Below are 23,344 nucleotides of genomic sequence, written 5' to 3' on the forward strand. Positions count from 1 at the left end.
ACTATAAAGCACGTAAAGATGTGTTTGTGTGCGCATTTAATATGTATATGAACGCTGCGACCAAATGTCGTATAATTCCTGTAATTACTTTACAGTTCATTTCCAAATTGGGACAGACGGCGAGAGCTGAGCGTCGCCCCCAAAGTACAGCGTACAATATTGTCCTGTATATTGTGGCGAGCAAAGACGCCAAACACATCAAAATTTGTCGCTGTTGTCGATTTTAATACCCTAGAGGCATAAAATGCAATAGCGGGTAGCATGGTAGAGAGGAAAATTAAGCTCTATCAAAAGTGGGATATGTTAAATAACGACTAAAGAGTTGTATTATACTTTTTTTCCAATTTTTAACATAGCTCAGAAAATTATTATTTCACGCTTCAAGTTTTTATTACAAAACATTTAAAAATTCCTTAATTTTATTTGAAGAATTAACAATTCCTTATAAAATCTTCAAGACGAATTCTTATTACAAAACATTTTAAAATTTCATTTCAGTATTAACAATCCTTAATAAATTCATTAATAAGATTTCTTTCTAAAAAACAATTTAAAATTCTTTAATTTCATTTGAAGAATTAACAATTCCTTAAAAAATCTTCAAGACGAATTCTTATTACAAAACATTTTAAAATTCTTTAATCTTATTTAAAGAGTTAACAATTCTTAATAAATTATTAAATAATAAACTCTTTGATTAAATCAAGAATTTACAAAATTTCTTAAATAATACATTTTTAATTTATACATTTTTTGATTTGATTAACGAATTTATTATCCTTGAAAATATTTGATTTAATTAAGAACAAGAAATTCTGTTATTTAATTGAAGAATTTACACTCTTTAATAAATTCTCAATTCATAAATTAAATAAAGGAATTGAATTCGTTAATTTAGTAAACTAACAGGGTATCTATGAGTCGTTCAGCGCCTTGTACTTTGGCTTATGTGTTGCTGCTGGTTAATTTTGCTTTTGTTGGCACATGAAAAGCGTTTACGGCAGAGTGCGAATGCGAATCGGCTTCCGCGAGTTTCAGGTCCGCGTGTCTTTCAATGTTCGGTGGTCGTGTCGATGCCATGGACATTAAAGTGACACCATCGCTGTGTTTTCCGACTCGCTGACTGATTGACAGACTTATCGATTGACTGACTGATTAATTGAATAAGTCATAATTAAAGATGCAGCTTTCACTTTTATGCGAGAGAAACAGCAGTTGATTGTAGTCCAATTGCACAGTAGGCCAGACAGTCATTCACTCAATCAATCAATCAGTCAATCAATGCAAGCAATGCAACAATCAGTGGCAGTGACAGTGAGGCAGCTCAATCAATTAGCGAGCAGAAAGCTGATCGCTTTCCACGCAGCAGGCAGAGAAAGAAAAAGAGAGAGACAGAGTGAGAGAGAGAAAGAAAGGAAAGAGGAAGTGGAAGTGGAAAAGGATGCAAGGACACTCGGCAGTGTTGCAGCTCAGCGTCGCTTGACTTGGCTGGACATGTAAATTGTGAACAGAGGAAACAATTATGCTGAGCCAATGAAGTTGAAACTGAAGCAGACAGCGACGCAGCGACTACATTTACAGCCTTACAGCCTTACGGCCTTACGGTCTTACGGTTTACACTTTACAGTTAACCGGCAACAGTTTACACTGACACGACCATGACACGTGCTGCGCTCCCGTCTCCCTTCTCCCTCTTCAAGGGGAGCGAAAGCAGCACTTTACAAAATAAATAAAATGAAAATTTGCTGCTTCCGGCCTTTTGAGTGTTGTCAGTGTGTCCCTCTATCTCCATTCCCATCCCTATTCCTATTCCTATTCCTATCCGTGTCCATATCCGTATCCGTATCCGTGGCCATGTCCATGCCCTTCCTCTTTCCTTCGTGCTGCTTTTCAGCATAATTTTAAATGGGACGCAACGAGACGTAAAGTGGGAGAAGCTGCAACTACGATGACTATGACTACGCCTTCGACTACGACTGCGACTTCGACGCCAACTAACTGTTAACGGGCATGGCAAATGCGTGCGTGCCACCTTGCAACACTGCTGCTGCTGCTGCTGCTGCTGTCTTTTGCCTATTTTCTGTGCCTCCGCCTCCGCCTCCAACTCCATCTCCAGCTTCCATCTTCATCTCAGCTCGTCGCGTGTGCGTGCAAATGCAAATGATGCTATCTGTGCCTGCCCCAACTGCTTGCCTTCCTCCTCCCCCTCTTTCTGCTGCCTTCTACGTGTCTCGTTCTCTGCGCCTCTGCTTGGCATTCCACAACCGTCTGCCGTCTGCTGTATGCTGGCGCAAAAAACTTTTCATTGCCGTTAAGAAATTGATCAAGTGAAAAGGTGAAAATTGATTTTGCGACATGTGTTGTCGCCTCGGCTTCCCTTTTGCTCCTCCTCCTCCTCCTTGATACGTATGTCAATTGTTTATCAGGCGGCGAACAAGAAAAAAAACACACACACATAAGCAAGCATAAGTCATTTCAAGTTGCTAGCGACTAACTAAATACCCTGTTATGTGTATTTTAGGAAAATACGATATTTTGTTAGAAATATTTGTAATTAAATGTTATTTCTTGAATCAAATGAATCAAATGATAGTTGTTTATTCAATGTTATTATTTTAATATGAATTATATGGAACTTAACTTTATAATATGCCAAGTTACATTTTCAAATAACTCAGTTTCTTTCGCTTGTGTGAAGTTTTCAGAACATAGAAGTATGGTTAAAAGTTAATAAGAATAAAGTGAACATCATGCAGAATTTAAAAGTTATGAAATTTTACAAACTAATACAAATTCGAATAATTTTTTTTTTTTTTTTTTTTTTTTTTTTTAGTAATTCAACCACTAAAAGCATTACACATTGTAAAGAAACTGAGTCTGAGGTTATTCATTAATGTATACTTTATTTATAAGAAACTTTATATCACACCAAGTTAAATTATAAAATATTTCTTATACTTTCGCTTAAATAGAGCTGAAGTTTTCAGAATATGACTCTAGTATAAAACGTTAATAGCATGCCGACAATGAAATAAATATCATGCAGAATTAAAAACTTATGAAGCTTTGAAAAATTGCAATATTGTATTTTTTTTTTTTTTTTTTTTTTTTTAGTAATTTAACCAGTTTAAGCGATATAAGTACACATTAGAATAAAAAGTATTGAGGCCGAACCACAGACTTATATCATGAAATTTTTGCATAATTTGATGGCAAATTTTGTAGTTATATAAATTGGAAGAAAAGTCGTAGCAAACTCACTTTTAAACCTGATCCAATTGTACAGGGTATGCAACAAAGAAAAGCATACGCACTCGTGTGAGTTTAACGTACACCTTTGGTGCCTTTTAGCGACTTAGTTCGTTTAACTCTCCCACTTGGTGTGGTGGAGGTCGAAGTGGGAAGTAGAAAATGGGAAGTCGAAGCAGCGACGACTCCGTTGAGTGACTGACTGAGTGACTGGCATATGGCGTGTCATTCAATTACGTTAATCAAATGATGCACAAGCACAAACAGGGCGCTAACCTTGTACCCCATTCCTACATCTTCATCTCCCATTCCTCCATTCCTATCGCTCACCAGAGTCGCGCGAAATCTGCAATCCCCTCATGGAATGGCAATTCCCCAGCACACACAGAGAGAAAGAGAGAGAGGAAGAGAGAGGGAAAGGGAGAGTGGGAGAGAGACCTCCAGGACAATTCAGTGGGGCTATGCCAAGGACTGCGGCTTCTGTGCCGCCATGCTCGCCTCTGTTGATTTTTGTTTAAGAGCACAACAAAGAGAGAGAGATGCACACCCAAACACACACACACTTAGCTACACCTGCTTAGGAATATAATACCCAACGGGAGCACAGTTCGAGTGGCAGCGAAGCAAAGCCCAGTCAGCCTCCTTCAATGGAAAATACAAGTTGCACAACTTTTAATTTCTCAAACGAAACGATTCGAAAAATGTAAACAAAACAATCGCGTGGCTATAAGCCTCAAATCACAAGACACACGCCCAAGATTGTCACCAGGTCTTCAAGATTAGGCGTAATATGAGCTAAAGAAATATGTCCTCTATAAAAGATGTAAAACGCAGTTTTTCAATTAGTTAAATCATATGTTCAGTTAGTAAGTTAATCATTCAATTAAAATACAAAATTTACTACCATCGAAATTTATAGCAAAGTTTAAGGTTGAAATGTAAATGTATTAGAAATGGAAAAAAAAAACATTTAGGTAATTAGGTAAATCAGTCTTTTAATCATTCAATTGTATACAAAATGCACGATAATTTGAATTATACTATACAATTTGCTTTAAATCAAATTTTTCAAGTATTATTTAAAATTGAGATGTAAACATAATTTCATATATAAACAAAATCAATAAGGTTATTCAGTCAGTCTATTCCTTGCTCAATCAGTCTTTCAATCATTAAATAGCAATTCAAAATCATACAGAATCTTCTTGGTTTAGATCCCCAGCTAAAACATATCCTATAATTTTTCTATAAATCCAATTTATAACAAATTGAAGTCAAATTCAATTCAAGCTCGAGTTGTGCAACTAAGTTTCAGAAATGTTTAAAGCCGTTCAGTATTTTATTTGATTTTTATGTCGAGTTAAAGCTATGCAACTCAGTTTCTTAATTAAATTAGACAATCACTTAATTCTATTAAACTTCAATCATTTATTTATAATGTAAAATCAAATAGGAACTTATTGGCATAACCTCAAATTCGCTAAAAAATGTTATAGCATTGTTTTAATCTGTTATAGAGTTAAAGATAAAGATCATTCAGCAAATTCAGCTAGACTTTTCATTAATCAATCAGCCGTTCAATCATTCAATCACATCACAAATTTATTGCATACCTTACATATTTCCTAAAATTCGCTATAAATTTGTATAGCAAAGTTTATCCGAGTTTGATTCTATCTGCTTTCGACTTAATGTTAAATTTTTCCGACTTTTCATTGGTCAATCAGCCGTCCAATCATTCAATCACAACGAAAGTTATTGCATATCCATTCCCTCTAACATCTTATGTCTAAGTTTATCTCAGTTTGCTTTAGACTTCAGAATATATTGTTCAGCAAATTCAGCTAGACTTTTCATTAATCAATCAGCCGTTCAATCATTCAATCACATCACAAATTCATTGCATACCTTATATATTTCCTAAGATTCGCTATAAATTTGTATAGCAAAGTTTATCCGAGTTTGTTTCTATCTGCTTTCGTCTTCATTCTGCAAATTCTGTTAGATTTTTAATTGATCAATCAGCCGATCAATCATTCACTTAAAACTTGCTATACAATTTTTTAATAAATTTGACCCGAGTTGGTTTCTATCCGCTTTTTACTTCACTCTGCAAATTCAGCTAGACTTTTCATTGGTTAATCAACCGTTCAATCATTCAATCACATCGAAAATGTATGCACAACTTACGTGTACCCTAAGTATACCTTATAATTCACAATAAATGCATTTTCTAACAAAGTTTATCCCAGATTGTTTTATCAGTCTGCGAGACTGAGCCGAGATCTTTTTGATTTGTGCCACAAGCGTTTTTCTGACAGTTGCCAGTTGCCAGTTGCAGCTAGTTGTGAGTTGCAAGTGGCAAGTTGGTCGGCAACTTGCAGCAAACGGCGTCTGCCACATTGTCCGAAATCGTTGCAAGCAAACATTAAAGATGCTCGCAGGACGAAATGGAAGGAAGGAAGCGAGAGGATGAGACAAGCGAAAGCAAAGGATGCATATAGTTTAACTGGGAATTGTGAAAGCGGATGCTCAAAAGCGGAGCCCAAGAAGTGGCCCAGATCCGACACAGACCAGCTGCTAGACGTGAGGAGCGAGACTCGAGGTTGGGGATTGGGTTGGGATGGGATGGAATTGGAATAAATACATAACTGAATATGACACGTTCGCCGCAAAGTAGAAAACAACAATAAGACAAAGTGTCACAAAAGTTGTATACAAAACTTCAAAGTGGCTGCAGCAACAGCAACAGCAACAAAAAAAAATGCTGCATTCGAGTGGGTTCGACTGCTAGATACCCGTTAAACATAAATTAAAAAAAATAAACAAGTTTAGTAATCAATTTAGGAGACTTTGGAGTTCAATAAAAAGTATGAATAGTATAAATTTCTTCAGTAAATGCTCAAAACATATAATGCTATATATTATAAAGGCGAAGCATAGAACAAACTTTAAAAGTTATTATTTTATTTATTCTGCTGCTTCAAGTTAAACTTTATTATTCTAGACTAATATATTTATTCTGAATTCTTACATTTTAATTTTCTTTATTATTTTTTTTACAATTTTTATTCTTCTGAAACCTTAATTCTTAATTTTATATCCATACCCGCTACATATTTTTTGGTAAATAAAATAGTAACTTATTTAAGTTATTTAAGACATGGATTTTAGTTGCTTTGGCTGACAATCTGGTATAATTTATACTCAATGGTATATTTTGAAGGTATGACCTTTGGTATATTTTAATACTTTTGCGGTATATTATTATTATGTTTAATTTTAAGAAACCTAATAGAACCATCTTAACTTATTTCAATAGGAAAGGGTCTCAACATTTAAAGAGTCTCATATTTTTGAAAATTGCTTAATTACTTAACGTTAGGAAGTTAATTATCAATAAATGCGATTTGTAAACATTTAGATGGCTTTACTCGTTAATAATAAATATACATAGATTGAACTTAAATGAGAACTAACTGCAAATTCCCCCTTTATGCTGTGAGTAGCGGGTATAAAATAACACAAGAATGGCAACAAGAACAACATTGACAACAATTACCAACTGTGAACACACCGTGGCAAATACAAAAACAATAAATGCTACAACAACAACAACCAAAAATGCGAACGAAAACGAGAACGAGAACAACAACGACAGCAATCAACTCGAAACCGGGCACTAAGCACTTTGAAAATGACATAGGCAACTGAAACTATTGCAATTTGAGTCTCTATCTCAACCACGCTGCTCTCTCTCTCTCTCTCCCTCTCCTGCTCATTGGGATACCCTGTAATGAATGAGAATGCATAACAAAAGCTGCTAAAGAATCCTTTACAACTTGTACAGGGTATCAGCGAGTCGTGCAGACTCACTTTATACAGCTGACGCCGACGCCGCCGACGCTTTCTGCAAAAATAATAAGAAAGTGAACTTAAAATGATTACACGATAAAGTTTTTGGCCCTGCAATTTGCGCAACTCCGAAACAAACAGCAACAATACCTAAAACAACAACAACAACAACAATTGCAATAGTAACAGCAATAACAAAAGCAAGAGAAACCAAAACAAGAACAACAACAGCAACAACAATCACAACATCAGCAAAGTTGAATTTGAACTTTGCATTTAAGGCTACACATACCTCGTTTATTCGAGTGCCCAGTTCAAGTGACCATTGCAATTGATGGCAACGCCCTTGGACAGAAGAGAACTCAGGCGAAACAAAGACTGAGACCAAGACTCAAATTCAGATTTAGAACTAGGAAAGGATAAAGAAACTAACTCTGACATTTGTCGAAGGTATTTAGGGAACAGTTTTGTAGGGGGAAAAAGTGCCTACTGCAATTTGGTATATTTTGTACTCTATGATATATTTCGAATGTAGCAAATGTACCAAATATAGCAATTGGTATATATTTTAGTATTTATACATTTTTTTTTATTTTTAAGAATAATACTGCACTGTTGTGTTTAAATGTAGTAATTTATCAATATACCAAATAGGTTATATTTTAGTATTATTGTGGTATATTCATTTAGTATTTAAAGAATAATGCCGCACATTTTTGCTTATACTTAATCTGCGATATCACAATGTATGTCTCACATTACGTATACGTAATATTCAAAGACAGTTTTCTATTTAAATTGAATATTGCTTTAAACAAGTAGAGTGTGCTCGAATGTAAGACACCCGCCACCCATTTTATACAAGAGCTAAACATTGTGGTTTTATTCTTAAAATATGCCAACTTAATAGATTTTGTTGTAGTTTGATTATAACACAATTTTTATTGAAGTATCTATGATATGATATAACGTAGTTGCATTGAATTGCGAGACTCTAAACTCCACAAAAAGTTGTATCGAATGCATATAAAAAATTGTTTATTTCTCGCAACTTAAAATCAAAAGTCTGAAATAGAAATTTCAACCATAGTACTAATTACATGTATTGTATATAAATTTAAATATTTAAAAGACGTTAATTTTTTTTTCAGATTAATTTTACAACCAGTTGCTACGCTTGCGATTTACTTTGGTAAGTTTGTGAATTTCATAATATAATATATAATATCCTTAACTTGAGCGTAATATAAAAGTTGTGTCTGTTTCTCATATTGTTACCTCTTCTCATTGCTTAGTTTTGTGGTCTGTCATTAGAGTTAGTTATGTTCTGATTTAATTGCCGCTTGAGTGATACGAAAAGAAGGTCAAAGGTCGCTTTTAAACTAGTAGAAAATACACAATTTGATGGAAGTGTGTTGTTAAGTTGTAAGTTCTTGTAAGTTGACTGACTGTTCAGCTTCGCGTTGAGTTGATTGCGTATACGACAAGTTGTACCGTTTAAGGCACTTTGTCGCCTGATCTGTGGGTCAGGCATTGTTGCCACGCCCACATCCACACCCACGCTTACTCCCTTTTTCCTATACTTGAACTACTTACGAACTGGATTTGCGACGTCGACGAATAAGGTAACCAAAAAAAAAAAAAAAAGACTCGCGACGTCGCAGTTGACGTCAGCGTCGCAGTCGATGTAGCTGTAAGTGCTTGAAAGTCAATTTTGAATTTAAAATACACCACGTAACGCAATATGTTGATCTTTTGAATACGAATGCGAAATCCACGAGACTTCTCCAACTCTATTCTCTTGTATTCACTCGGCGTGCGTGCAAGAGGGAGAGGGAGTGGGAGGGAGAGAAAGAGACGCTGAATGGGAATGTGAAATGTGGAATGCGAACGCAAAATGGCAGCACAAACTCACAAACTCACACACACACACACGGACAGACAAAGCAAATAAGTGGGCCAGGGTTGAGTATGCTCGACTTTCAGCTATGCTGCGAGTGCTTAAAGTAGACTTTATGCTTAATTTGAAAGGGTAAATCATTTAATTCCAGTAATCAGTTGCAATAAAAGTTTTTCCATTTTAATTTTTATGAAAGTCAACTCTCAGCATAACTACAGGGTATGTTCAACCGTGCACACTCACTCCCACACACAACAAATTTAAATAAACTTTACTAATAAAATGTCGTTTACAAGTGGCAAGTGTCGACGACGACGACGACGACGTCGTCGGTGACAGCTACTGAACCTGAGGCTGAGACACGAGACACGAGACTGGGACTGAGACTAGGAAGGGGAGACATCGACTGAGACTGAGACTTTTAGCTTTGACTGACTGTCAGACAATCGCTTTGCCGGGTTACGTATTAGAAGGGTAGAGAGGAGAGAGGAAAGGAAGGGAGAAGTTCAGGCTTAGCTTTGGTAAGAACGTGGTGAGTGCAGGTCGACGAGATGTCGACGCATGAGTTGATGCCCGATGCCAACAACGTATTAATTTTGTGTATCAAAATAAACTTATTCTTGTCCCCCCCAAAAAGAAGGGGAAGAGGAAAGACACAGACACAGAAGCAGAGGCTGGCAGAAGGCAGAGTTACAGCTCAGTTTACAGTTGCCAGCAGCTAGAAGCTGGCAGAGAGAGGCATGTATAAATATCTACATCACGTTCCGAGCTCGGAATGCCAATGTAAATATTTTCAAACTTTGATGAAATAATCAAGGTAAACAGTAAATGTCGTTCTCAGTCTCAGTCTCGTTCTCGTTCTCGTTCTTGTTGTCGTTGCCATTCTCAGTCCTTCTCCGTTGTTGTCCTCGTTCTCAATCCCAATCCCAATTCGCTTCCTCCTCCTCTCAGCTCGTCTTTTGCTGCTGTTTTCTTCTCTTTGCGGCACCAAAATTTGCTGCGATGGCGACCGCAGTGCAAATCTCAAAGTCTGGCAACGCCTAGCTATCTATGTGACTGCAGGTGTGTGAGTGTGTGTGTCAGTGTGTGTGTGTGTGTGGTTCTTGCGTGTTGTCTTTTACAAGTTGCACTATGGCATAATTCAGCACTTCTTTGCTGGCATTCAGTACTTAAATCAAAAGTAGTATTTTTAAAATATACCGAATAATATACCGCAAATATACTAAAATATACCTAAGGCCATAAGGTTTGGTATATCGATGTAGTAATACATTTGAAATATACCAAAGAGGTCAAAATATACCAGATTGTCAGGCAAAAGGAAGCATCTCCTTTTTAAAGTATATAACACGTGGGCTGAAAAGTCCCGGGCCTTACACACAGGTGGCGCTAGTTTTATTGCAGTCACCTTTTTTTCAGTTAATACAATCCTTCAGAAGACAGCTGCTAAAATTTCATGATATTCTATTCATTAGTTTGTAAGTTATTGAGCTAAGAGTGACACTACTTTTGCTATTTTCAAAACAATGCATCAAAAGCAATTTCGTGTTCTAATCTTACACTGCTTCTTGATGGGAAAAAATACCGTTCAAGCACAGTTTTGGTTTAAATAGTGTTATGGGGACTCCTCTCCATCAGAAACAACAATTAAACGTTGGTTTGCTGAAATCAAACGTGGTCGTAGAGACACCGATGATGCAGACCCCAGTGGACGTCCAAATGGGGAGGTCACACCAGAAAACATCAAAAAAATCCACAAAATCGTTTTGAATGATCGAAAATTAAATTTGCATGAATTAACTAACATCGTAAAGATATCAAAAGAACATGTTGGCCTAATATTGCATGAACATTTGACTATGAGAAAGCTCTCTTCAAAGTGGCTGCCGCGTTTGCTCACTTTTGACCATCAACAAGAATGTGTTCATGATTCAATGACAGTGACAAAACTACATGAATTTAACTTCGAATTGCTCCCACATCCACCGTATTCGCCAGATTAGGCTCCCAGCGACTTCTGGAAGTTCGCAGTCCTGAAAAAATATTCGCCGGTAAAAAATTTCGTAGGAAAGAAGAGGTTATCACTGAAATTGAAGCCTATTTTGAGGCAAAAAATAAATCGTTCTAAAAAATTTATATTGAAATGTTACAGCGGCTCTGGAATGATTGCGATGCTCTTGATAAAGATTAAATTAATGAGTAACGCCAATTTTGATCCAAAAAAAGCGTGTTTTCTTTGTTAGGCCCGGGACTTTTCAGCCCATGTGTTATATTATAGATCAACATCAACAGCGATACGATAAAGCCATCTCCGTCTGTCTGTCTGTCTGTCCGTTCCTATGAAAACCTAAATCTCAAACCTTAAAAGAGATAGAGCTATACAGCTTTGGTATAAAATCTGGTATATTTTGTACTCTATGGTATATTTTGAATGTAGTACTATATCAATATATCAAATACAGCCTTTGGTATGTTTTTAGTATTTTTGTGGTGCATTAATTCAATATATTTTACTGTTCTTGCTTGTTTATTTTTCAATCTTTATTCTAACACTAATTAAAAAACATTTATTTTTTTATTGTTTAATATTCATCATTCTTTTAATCTGTATAGTGTTAACACTTCATAACACTCTTACAAATCTAATACATGTCAGCAAATAGGTTTACAATATTTTTGCTTCGCTATGTTAATTTATGACCGAAAAAATGCCAATTTGTGTCACTGTGCTGTGGTTGGCATGCAGCAAATAGAGTTACAGTTACAGTTTTGGCCAATGTTTTTGTAGACTGTTTGTTTGTGCGACCATCTGACTGTCTCCCTGGCTCTCTCTCTCTCTCTTCTCTCTGTCTCGTCTTATTTGTGCTGAAGGCCTACGGCTGCTTTGCTGGTGTTTGTTTGTTGCTGGGCACACATATCAATGTTTAACTGCAGCAAAGTCAGCTGCATTTGGTCACCGATCGAGTTGTGAGTTCGTCATAACGCAGTCTGACTGTACTACCACTGTACTACTACTGTACTACTACTGTACTACTACTGTACTACTACTGTACTACTACTGTACTACTACTGTACTACTACTGTACTACTACTGTACTACTACTGTACTACTACTGTACTACTACTGTACTACTACTGTACTACTACTGTACTACTACTGTACTACTACTGTACTACTACTGTACTACTACTGTACTACTACTGTACTACTACTGTACTACTACTGTACTACTACTGTACTACTACTGTACTACTACTGTACTACTACTGTACTACTACTGTACTACTACTGTACTACTACTGTACTACTACTGTACTACTACTGTACTACTACTGTACTACTACTGTACTACTACTGTACTACTACTGTACTACTACTGTACTACTACTGTACTACTACTGTACTACTACTGTACTACTACTGTACTACTACTGTACTACTACTGTACTACTACTGTACTACTACTGTACTACTACTGTACTACTACTGTACTACTACTGTACTACTACTGTACTACTACTGTACTACTACTGTACTACTACTGTACTACTACTGTACTACTACTGTACTACTACTGTAGTACTGTAATAGTTGCAGTTCCTCGACTCGAGACAGAGAGAGAGGGAGAGTCACACACTCGCTTTCATAGAGTCTCCGCTTATCATCAATCACGGGAACTTCATGCCGGACTTTGGCAGAGATTTGGCACGACCAACTGCTGTCTGCAAGCGGAGGATTTAGAGCTCCCTACAAAAAAAAGAGAGAATGTCACACGCCGCTGGGTAATGATGACCCCTTTGGCCTGGCCAAAAGGGATTGCTCCTCCGACAAGGGATTGAAATGGGGATTGAGACTGGGTTAGGTCGTAACCAACACGGGGCAACCTGGGGCTTGGCTGTTTAGTCAGGCATAAGATCGTCAAGGCTGCAGGCGATAACCTTTAAATTGTTGTTGCCCACACACACACACACAGCTACTCACTTTCACACGCTCAAGCACTCACAAACTCAAACACTCATTTTTACACCCAAAAAAAAAAGAGAAAAAAACACTCACTCTCGAGTGTGTCAAATGGTTTTCAAACATCGCAATGCCAACAGCTAGAACAACAATGAGGTGCAAAGTTGAAAGGGAAAAACTATTACGAGTAGTTGAATGGCACGTTAGACGGCAGTGAGTGACTAGCAGATACCCTAGTAAATGCTGGAGTATATAGATATACCAAATGTTATTTTTGGTATTTTGAAGTCTTTTTTCGGTACATTAATTTGATACATTGTAATGATAATACTGCATCGTGTTTCATTGACCGCAGATTTCTTACTTACTATATACGAAATATAGTTTTTGGTATAGTTTAGTATTTTTTTGGTATACTAATTTGGTACATTTCAAGATTATATCGCACTGTTTTGCTTTGACTGTGGATTTCTTACTTACTATACACGAAGTAAAGTTTTTGGTTTATTTTAGTATTTTTTGGTATATTTATTTGGTACATTTGTATGATAATAGCACACTGATTTGTTTTGATGTTTCGATGATAATTTTTGGTATGTTTTAGTATTTTTTCGGTATATTCATTTGGTATGTTTCATCAATATTAGCACGCTGTCTTTCTTTAGCTACTGATTGTCTACTTATTTTATTTAACTAACGATTCTTGCAATAAATATCAGTTATAACTTATGTAGCACGATTTACATAAGTTGGAAAGTTTTAAATTAAAAATAGAAGCACTTTTTTTTTGTTTTTTGTTGATCAGATAACTAATGGTGATTAATAAAGATTTCTTTTATCTTTTTAATATCGTTATATTTCTTTAAGTTAAATTCGGAAGTTATGCTTTTTCGTTTTCTTAGTTGAATTTTCAAACACAGCTCCAAAATTAAATTTAGTTCAGCAAATAATGAACTACAATTGAGGGTGAACAGACTTTTAATAGTTTGATAATTGTGCTTTTTCCAGGGTATAGAGAAGTGCAGGCAGAAATCATGAGCCAAGGGGGTTCAAAAGATGCGGAGAATGGGGCCACAAATGGGGGCGTGACAGGGCGAGGCAGGGCGGTGTGTTTGGCCAAGTCGCAGGTCGCAAGTCGCACAGGTGCCACAGCCTGCTCTCTCTCTCTCCTCTCTCTGTGTCTCTTTCTCTGTGTGTCGCTGTCTCCGTCTCTCTGTCTCGTGTCTGTCTGTGGCATGTGGGTGCCCTCTAAACGCTCGCCTCTGCCTGCACACAGCATAGAGCACAGAGCGAGCTCACAGCCGAGTGCACTGAGATAAACCACCATAAATCTGTTGCCATCATTTTAAAGCGATTACTACAAATGGATGTGCACACGGTGACTGCAACGTCGACTGCGACTGCGACGGTGACGATGACAACGGACTAAAAAATCGCAAAAAAAAAACAAAAAAAATACACACAAAAAGAAAATAAAGAAATTGAGTGAGAAAAGGAAAATATAGAAAAGCAAAAGAAAAGACAGCCAAACACGGTATAAGTATATAACAAAAAAAAAAAAAAAAAAAAAAGCGTGTGAAAAACACAAGCCAGGCAAACGTATGAATAGCAAACCAAGCGCCACACACACACACACACACACACACACACATGGGGCAGCCCTGCAGTGCTGACTTGGAGTCCATCTGCAAAACTGCGACGTCTCTGCCCCCTTGCCAGGAACTCTAGACTGCGATTTCGATTCTGATTCCGACACCTTTTACACTGCCAGCGACGCTTTGGCCAGTTTGCCAGCCAAGGGAAGGTAAGAGGAAGGGGTAGGGGAAGAGGAAAGGTAAGGGGTAGGGGAAAGGTAAGAAGAAAGGGGCACGAAGGCAGCTAACAAGAGCAGCGCAAAACAGCGCAAACGGCGAACGCTGAGCACCAAAGCACAACAGCAAATGGCAAAAATACACTCACACACACACACACAGTGCTTCTCACTTACTTGCAAGCGCGACAAAAACAAAAATAAAATACAATAAAAAACAACAGCAACAACAACAACAAATTTGGTAGACAGACAAACAAAATAGAAGTAGTAAAAAAAAAACACATCCACACACTGAAAATTCGCGAGTAAATTGCGCTGGCGAACAACACGCGCCGAAAAATGTAGAGCATTCCGATTGCGGCCCCAACACAAATACAGGGTGTCCAAGAATATGAAAGCTATATCTAACACATGTGTACACATACATATGTTGACTATTTTAGCAGGTAGAGTGAATCGAGCAATCTTAGTAAAGCATAATTCATAACGTAAATTTTAATATTTTAAACTTAAATGATTAAGAAAAAAGAACATTCTTTTTTATTTCAATTGCAAATTTCAGATAATTGCCGAATTCTGAAAGCAATTAACTGCAATGTAAAATTAAAATAAAAATACATATATTTCATACGTATAAGAAAAAAGAACATTAATTTTTATTTTAGTTTTAAAATGCAGATAATTGCATATTTCTAAAAATTTATGCAATTAACTGCAATTTAAAATTAAAATAAAAATACATATATTTCATACGTATAATTCATAAAATCAATATCAATATCTTCAACTAAAACTATAATGAAAAAAGAACACTCGTTTTTACTTTATTTCAGTACCAGGCAATTATCGAAAATTTGCAATTAAAATAAAAAAAAAATTTTTTTCCTAATCCCAATTTAATTAAAAAATTCAGAAATTGCATAATTCCGAAATTTATGCAATTAACTGCAATGTCAAATTGGAATAATAATACGTATATTATTGTTCAGTTATTCATTATCAAAAGTAGAGTTTTCAGTATTTTAGTAATGCTGTCAAATGCTGCAACTTAATAGCAGCTGTGCGTTTAACTGCAACTTTACTTAAAACACAAATAAATCGAATACATTTTTTTGTGAGACCATTAATTAACACCATTAATAATTACTACATTTTTGCTTTAACTTTGCTTACACTAAACTCGAAAATTTGGAAATAATTTAAAATATGCAATTATATGCTACGCACTTAAGCTGAACAATTTAGATACAATTCTGTTTTTATTTATTGTGCAATTCAACATTTGACTGACTCAAGAGTAAGCTAAGTAAATATGCTTACTTAAGCTTGTTTAGCAGAGCATTCAAAATAACTGTCAAAAACTTACTTAACTTATGTTTATTTAGTTGCATTCAATTTAAATGCAGCACATAAAGTTTTGAGTTCCGAAATTCAAATGCATATTGAGAATGCAACTGAGTCACCCTGTATGACTGTGCATATGTTGTTGGGTTATTTGCTTTTTGGCGGCTAGGTGTGTTGGCGTTGGGCTTTTGTGAGGTTTGCCAGCTAGGAGGAGGTAAAAGAGGAGGCAGAGGCAGAGAATGTGGATGAGGATGAGGATGAGTCTTGGCTGCTGGGGGACCAGGACTCGACTCGGTGGTGTTTTAGTACTTACATATGTGGTGTCAATTGATGTGTGACGCCGCCTGTGCGCAAATGAAATTTAATGAGCCAATTTAAAGTTGCGCCATATTTATAAACTATATCTGAATTGCAATTAATTGCCAGCCAAGCGACGACTGTAACTGCAATTGCAGCACCAGTTTCTCTCATGTGTGTGTGTGTGTGTGTGGCAAGTTGTTGTTGTTGTTCTCGTTGCTGCACTGCGTCCTGCCGAGGGCGTTTGTAAAAAGTTGTGCCACAGAAACAGAGAGAAAGACACAGCCAGAGACACAGAGAGAGAGAGAGAGAGAGAGAGAGCAAGCTGCAACTCATGGCGCAACAACAATTAGCCAACTGTCCAATTAAAATTACAAGCAGATCCTTGACTCAGAATTCAATCACATATAAACACACACACACAGACCAGACAGACAGCAAAAGTAGAGAGCATCCTTTAAGGATTGCTCAAAGGATTACCACAAAAATGTGACGCTCATTTTGTATCTCGTTTATTCGAGCGCATTGCAAATTTGTTTCAAATGAATGCGCTCGCATTCAAATGGATGACGAATCTGCGGCCACAGCACAAATCAACAACAACAACAAGAACAACAACAGCAGCAAAGAGAAAACAATTTGACAACGATTACCATGAAGAGCCAATACACTACAGCTATTTGAATAGGAATTCAAGCAGCTGACAGAAAACGTTTAAGAAACAGTTGAGGAAAGGAAATAGCGAAAACGTTTAAGATGACGAGAAAAGGAAACATCGAAAAAGTGATCAAAATATATTGGTGAGAGAATAAGAAATGCATGGAAGATGAAAGAAAAAGGAATATACTACAAAAGGAAATAACGAGAAATTCAAAAAGAGTAGTGAAAATATATTAGTGGAAGGAAAAGAAATGCGTAGAAGAAGAATGAAAAAAAAGATACTACATAAGGAAAAACGAGTAATTTAAAGTGCTGACGCAAAAGATAAAAATAGAAGAAGCAATATACTCCAAAGAATACAAGAAAGAGAAGTAAGAGAGAGAGGACAAAAAATGGAAGATACCACAAAGAATATAAGAAAACAAAGATAAGAGAAATAAAAAATGGTGATGCAAAGACGCCGAGTGATAATTAGTGGAAGGAGAAGAAAATTATACAAGAAGAATGAAAAAAGGAGAGAACGCGAAAGTGCTGACTGCAAAGAAAAACATAGAGGATGAAATATACTATAAAGAATGCAAGAAAAGAAAGTAAACTAAGTACTGACGAAAAGAGAAAAACATAAGAGGTAATCGATTAAAGGTACACAATAGAATAAAAGAAATAAGAGGAGCTTCGAAAGTGCAAAAATAACGAGTAACCTTGAGAAAAGTGACGACTGTGATAAAGAGAAAATGAGACTGAGAGGGAGAGGGAGAGGGATAGTGAGACAAACTTGCACTCGATTTAAGCTCTTTTCCGTGAGAGAAAAAGCCACGCAGAAACGTTTAAGAATGAGAAATAAAAGTAAGTCAGATGAAGACAAAGTTGCAATTGATTTAAGCTCTCTTCCGAGAGAGCAAAAGCAATGCTGAAACGTTAAAGAATGAGAGGGAGGGAGACAAACTTACGTTTTTTGAAAGCTCTCTTCTGAGACAGCAAAAGCAACGCAGAAACGTTTAAGAATAGGAGCACAAAGCGCAACTGAGAATTGATGGGCAAAATTTGCGTCTGGCAACTTTGAGCTTAACGCTTTAACTTGTTAGTTGTTAGATTTAAGCTGCAAGCTGCAGATGAGGAGCAAAGTAATATGCTTACTTAGTAAGCCTTTGGAAGCGTTGCAAACTGCAGCGGGCAGTTGTGATGCCCCGCATCAAAGGCTGATGCAGATGATGATGGTGATGAGGGGAATGATCATGATGGCCATTCCCCTTTCCCCTTGCCACAGTTCCCATCATCATCGTCATCATTAGTCGTCGCCATCAGTCAGCGGGCACACGACGCTGCCTGTGCTCGCAAATTGATTCAATGCAACGGCAACAAAGTGTCCAATGTGGTTAGGGTTCCCAGGCTGCGGTGGCTCCTTTTGCGGCAACAGGCGGGAGCCGGGAGAGGGGAGGAACGAGAGGGAAGAGAGGGAAGGTTGTCGCTCGTCGGTCATTTTGCTTGCTGCATTTTTGGTAGAGCATTTAGCAGGTGGCGCGGTTCCCAGAGCAGTGGTCGCCAACTCAGTCTCTCTCTCTCTCTCTCTCGCTCTTACTACTCTTGCTGTCTCTGTTGCTCTGTCTTTGGTTTGGCATAGTGTGGCAACTCTGGCTCGGCTCAGCTCAACTCAGCTCAGCTCGAGCAGTGCTTATGTTTGCATTCCTTTTTGGCATTTTTGCACTTGAATAACTTTGAAATATGGGATTAAATCGTCTCTTACGGGATTTTCTCGATTACAGCTATCATGGCGCACGGCGTGGCCAGAGCTAAATCGAGGGCAGACCGAATGACTGTGGTGGGGGAGGGGTGGGAAGAGAGACAGCAAGCAGCAACAGTAGCAGCATCGCATAAGGTCATGTCTCCATCTTCGTCTACGTCTCTAGCGCCTTTGAGTTTAATCGGGACGCGAGGGTCGTCAGTGAACCTGAACTTCCCCTTCTGCTTCCTCCTGGTTGGCACAGTCTATATCTCTGTCTGACCAACTGTCCCTCCGTCTGTCTGTCTATCCGTCTGTCTGTATGTGAAAGTGTTGCGAGAAAGTGTGGCCAGCGAGCAGTCACGTCTCTGCACTTGCCTGGCCCCAAAAACTGGACAGCTAAGCAGTAAAACAAAGCGGCGAGCTAAGCTCACACACATACATACTCACACACACACATACTGACACACATACAAACACTCGCACATGTGGTTGACTGTGTGTGAAGTTTTCAGTGCTCTGTGAGCTTTTTGTAAAGCATTTTCAAATCTGCACACAAACAAATCGCGCAACATAATCGCTGTGACATTTGCACAAGCGCAGCGAAAAGCGGCAATGAGGGGAAGCTGGAGGGGGAGAGTGGTCGACGAGGTGTGAGTGAGTGAGTGAGTGAGTGAGAGAGAGAGTGAGAGAGACAGCCGCTTTAAGCTGCCAACCACATTGACGCACTTATTGAAACGTTAAGAGCAACGAGACAGCAGCAACAGCAACAGCAGCAAACAAATGAAACACAGTCTGATCGACTGCAGAATACGCCGGGTTTTCTTTTTTAAGTTATTTTTCTCTTAAACAGAATTGGGGTTATATTTCAAGCTCATATTTAAACAGAAAAGCAATCTAGCGTTATTAAGAAAAGAAGAATAAAACTCACTGATTCAAGTAATAAGGTTTCCAAATTGAAAATGAAACTAAGATTGAAAAAATATTACTAAATTTGTTTGAATAAGTAAAACAGTCGTTTAATAAATTTATGTTTGGTATATTGGTAAAATACTACATTGCAGATATATTTAAAGTTATATATAATATACCAAATAATAATAAAATATACCGAAGGTTACTTGTGGTATATCGGTATAGTACTTACAAGCAAAATATATCAAATGCGTTAAGCTTGATCTACCCCATTAGCAACATACTTTAAAAATATACCAAATTAATATACTAAAAATACTAAAACATAGCTAAGCACTTATATGGTATAATGGCAAATATATCAAATGCGTTAAGTTTGATCTACCCCATTAGTAACATATTCTAAAAATATACCAAATTCATATACAAAAATATACTAAATTGTACAAAAGGCTATATTTGGTATATATCGATATAATAGTTGAACCATTACAGCAATAAAGTTCCATAGGAACACGTCTTAGGGCCAAAACTCTCACTCATATCACAAGGAAGTGTCTATAGTACTACATTAAAAATAGATCTAAAGCTAGAAGGGTAGTCTACCCCATTACCAGTCTGTATGCAGGGTATCATAACAATTGCAACATCGTTTATGCTTATGAAGCCGGCAGCAAGAGCAGCAAAGGCGACAGCATAGAAGCTCTGCTCAAGTCGCAGTCGCTGCTGACAGCGACGCTAACAGCGCCCACAAAAGTAGGCAACAGTTTTTTTTCGTTGCTGCTGCTGTTGTTGTTATTGTTGCTGATGCTTGGTCAGACTCATCGGCAGCAGCAGCGGGGCATGCAAAGTTTGTCGAGGCGTCGAGTCGATGTTGCCGCCGAGTGTTGCCAGTTGCCAGTTGCCAGTTTCCAGCTGCTGCTGCTTCTGCTCTGGACAACTGCTGCACTTGCTCGACGATTCCCTTCAGCACTCACTCCGCAGTCGAGTCGAGTCCGGACACTCTCTGAACACTCAGTCGCTGCCTGCGGCGGCAATGAAAATAAATTTCCAACAACATGACGACTATGAGGCGAGACATGGCACAAAGTGCTGCAACTCTCTTTCTGTGTGTGTGAGTGTGTCTATGTGTATGTGTGTGTGTGTGTGCGAATGCATTTGCCATTTTGGGTAGCCGTTTTATGCGCAAACGTTAAGTCAACACAATTTCAAATTTAGTTTTTATACAAAATTGTCTGCGTTCGCTTTAGCATTTCCATTTTGCAGAGAGAGAGTGAACAGTGAACAGGAGTAAACATGTTTGTGCCTGTCTGTGCTTGTCGCTCGCCTGTCATATCCTTCACTGGCTTTTGCTTTTTTTCAATTTGCAAATCGTTGGCCACAGCAATTACCGTTTGATCAGCAAACTCCACATCGCCGCCTTTCCATCGACATTCACTTCATACACTGTTAATACTCTCTCTCTCGTTCTGTCTCTTTCTCTCGATTCCAACAGCAACTCGCAAGTCGAGTCGAGTTGAGTTGAGTCGAATGCCAGTCAGGCAATAATTAAGCCCAGTCCCGACGACAGTGCCACAAAGAGAGGGCTCGACTTAATGAATCCGTGTGTGCAAGCGCGCAACGTCAATCTGAAGGCATAAAACCCGATACCAGATGCCTTTCCCCCCCAATCCCAATCGCATTCGCAATCGCAATCGCAGCGATGTCACGTCAAACACTGCAAATATTTATGCCGAGGCGCCGAGCATCAAAATGCAAAACGGGGAACGAGCCTAAACGCGCTGATTGCAGCCTCTCACTCTCCCCATTCTCTCTCTCTCTCTCTTACCCCCCTCATTTCCCCCTTTCACTTCCTTCTCTCTCTTCCTTTCTCGGTCCCTCTCTTGGCTTGGCTCACTCGAGTGTTGAATTGCAAATGTGTCAATTGTCAACTTTCTGACTTCCAAACGGAATCAGCCTCTCCCTCTCTCTCTCTCTCACACACATTTCCTATGCTATCCTTCTTTTTGACAGACATCACTCGGTAACTGCATGTGTGCGTGTGCGTGTGTGCGTGTCTTTGAGCATCTGTCGTCTCGGGTTAAGAGGCTGGCTCTGGATTTGCCAAGAGCTGAGGGGGAAGCTGTTTTTCCATTTGTTGCAATTTCTTGGGCACTTTTCTTATTCTTTGTATGCAATTAACGCTGCAATTTGCTGCAACCATAAACCCTCCATTTCTCTCTTCGTGATGAATCACACATTGTGTGTGTGTGGGTGTCAGAAGGCGTGTCAGGAGTTGCAAAACTTGACAAGATTCGGCTTCAGTTTGCAGCCATTTGGCAACAATTACACGACTTTTGTTTGCCACTTTTTATGCTCGCTTCAGCTTTGCCAATACCCAGTACTAAAACGGTATGCTGCATGAGCTTGATGGACTTTGAAGATGAAGGCATCGTACACTTTCAATTAACAATTACAAGTTACACTTTACTTCTACATTTTCCTTTTATATTTACTCAACCTTAATGCAACTGTTAAGAAATTTTTTCAGTTCCGCATCCGAAAATTAAGTTATTCAATCTGAATTCTAAACTAGAGATTGTAATTGCAAGTAAATCGAATATTTCATAAAATGTTTACCTAAAGAAATGTCTCTTATTTTTATCAACAAGTCCGACACCTACAAATCGAGTGTGTTCGACTGTGAGATAATCGCTACCCATTTTAAGTAAAAGCAACAAAATTTTGTATTATTTTTAAAATGTACCGAATTAATGTACCACCAAAATACTAAAAATATACCAAAGATACTCGCTACCTTTTTTAAGTAAGAGCAAAACAATGTTGCATTATTTTTAAAATGTAACAAATTAATATACCAAAAAATACTAAATATATACCGAAAATACCCGCTACTCGTTTCGAGTAAAAGCATAACATTACGATATTAATTTTAAAATATATCTAAATAATATACCACAAAAATACTAAAATATACTAAATATACTCTCCCTTGTGGAGTAAAAGCAAAACAGTGCTGTATTAATTTTAAAATATACCACAAAAATACTAATAATATGCCAATGACTGTATTCGGTATATTAATATAGTACTACATTTAAAATATACCATAGGGTGCAAAATATACTAGATTGTCAGGCAAAGTAACCATAATACATAATAAGTAGGAGTTTTTGCCCATACAAAAGTATTTTTTAAATAACATCTACAATTTGTATTTGATTTTCAGGAATGATAAAGATTATAGTTATTATTGTATGTACTAGAATGAATTTCATTTTCATACTGCAGGATATCTTTGAGTATAGCTGAATTTGAGAAGACAACGATTTACCCAATTTATTTCTTTTTGTTTCGTTGCAGCTAAGAATTATTCACGCAATTGAGAAAGTAGACAAAAAAAAGAACGACAAAGATTACGATTACGATGACGTTGACGATGGCAGAGAATAGGTCATCATTTAAATGACAATTCACATCAGAGTCGAAGTCTCTGCCACTCGTCTCTCTGCCCAATTCAAAGAGCTGAAGTCTCGATGAATGTGTGTGTGTGTGCAAAAGGCAAAAGTTACTTGGGCCAGATTAAAGCGAAGCGCAAAGCAACTAGCATTGAGCACACATGCCCTGCGG

The sequence above is a fragment of the Drosophila albomicans genome, chromosome X (assembly GCF_009650485.2).
Source record: "Drosophila albomicans strain 15112-1751.03 chromosome X, ASM965048v2, whole genome shotgun sequence".
In the NCBI taxonomy this organism is placed as follows: Eukaryota; Metazoa; Arthropoda; class Insecta; order Diptera; family Drosophilidae; genus Drosophila; species Drosophila albomicans.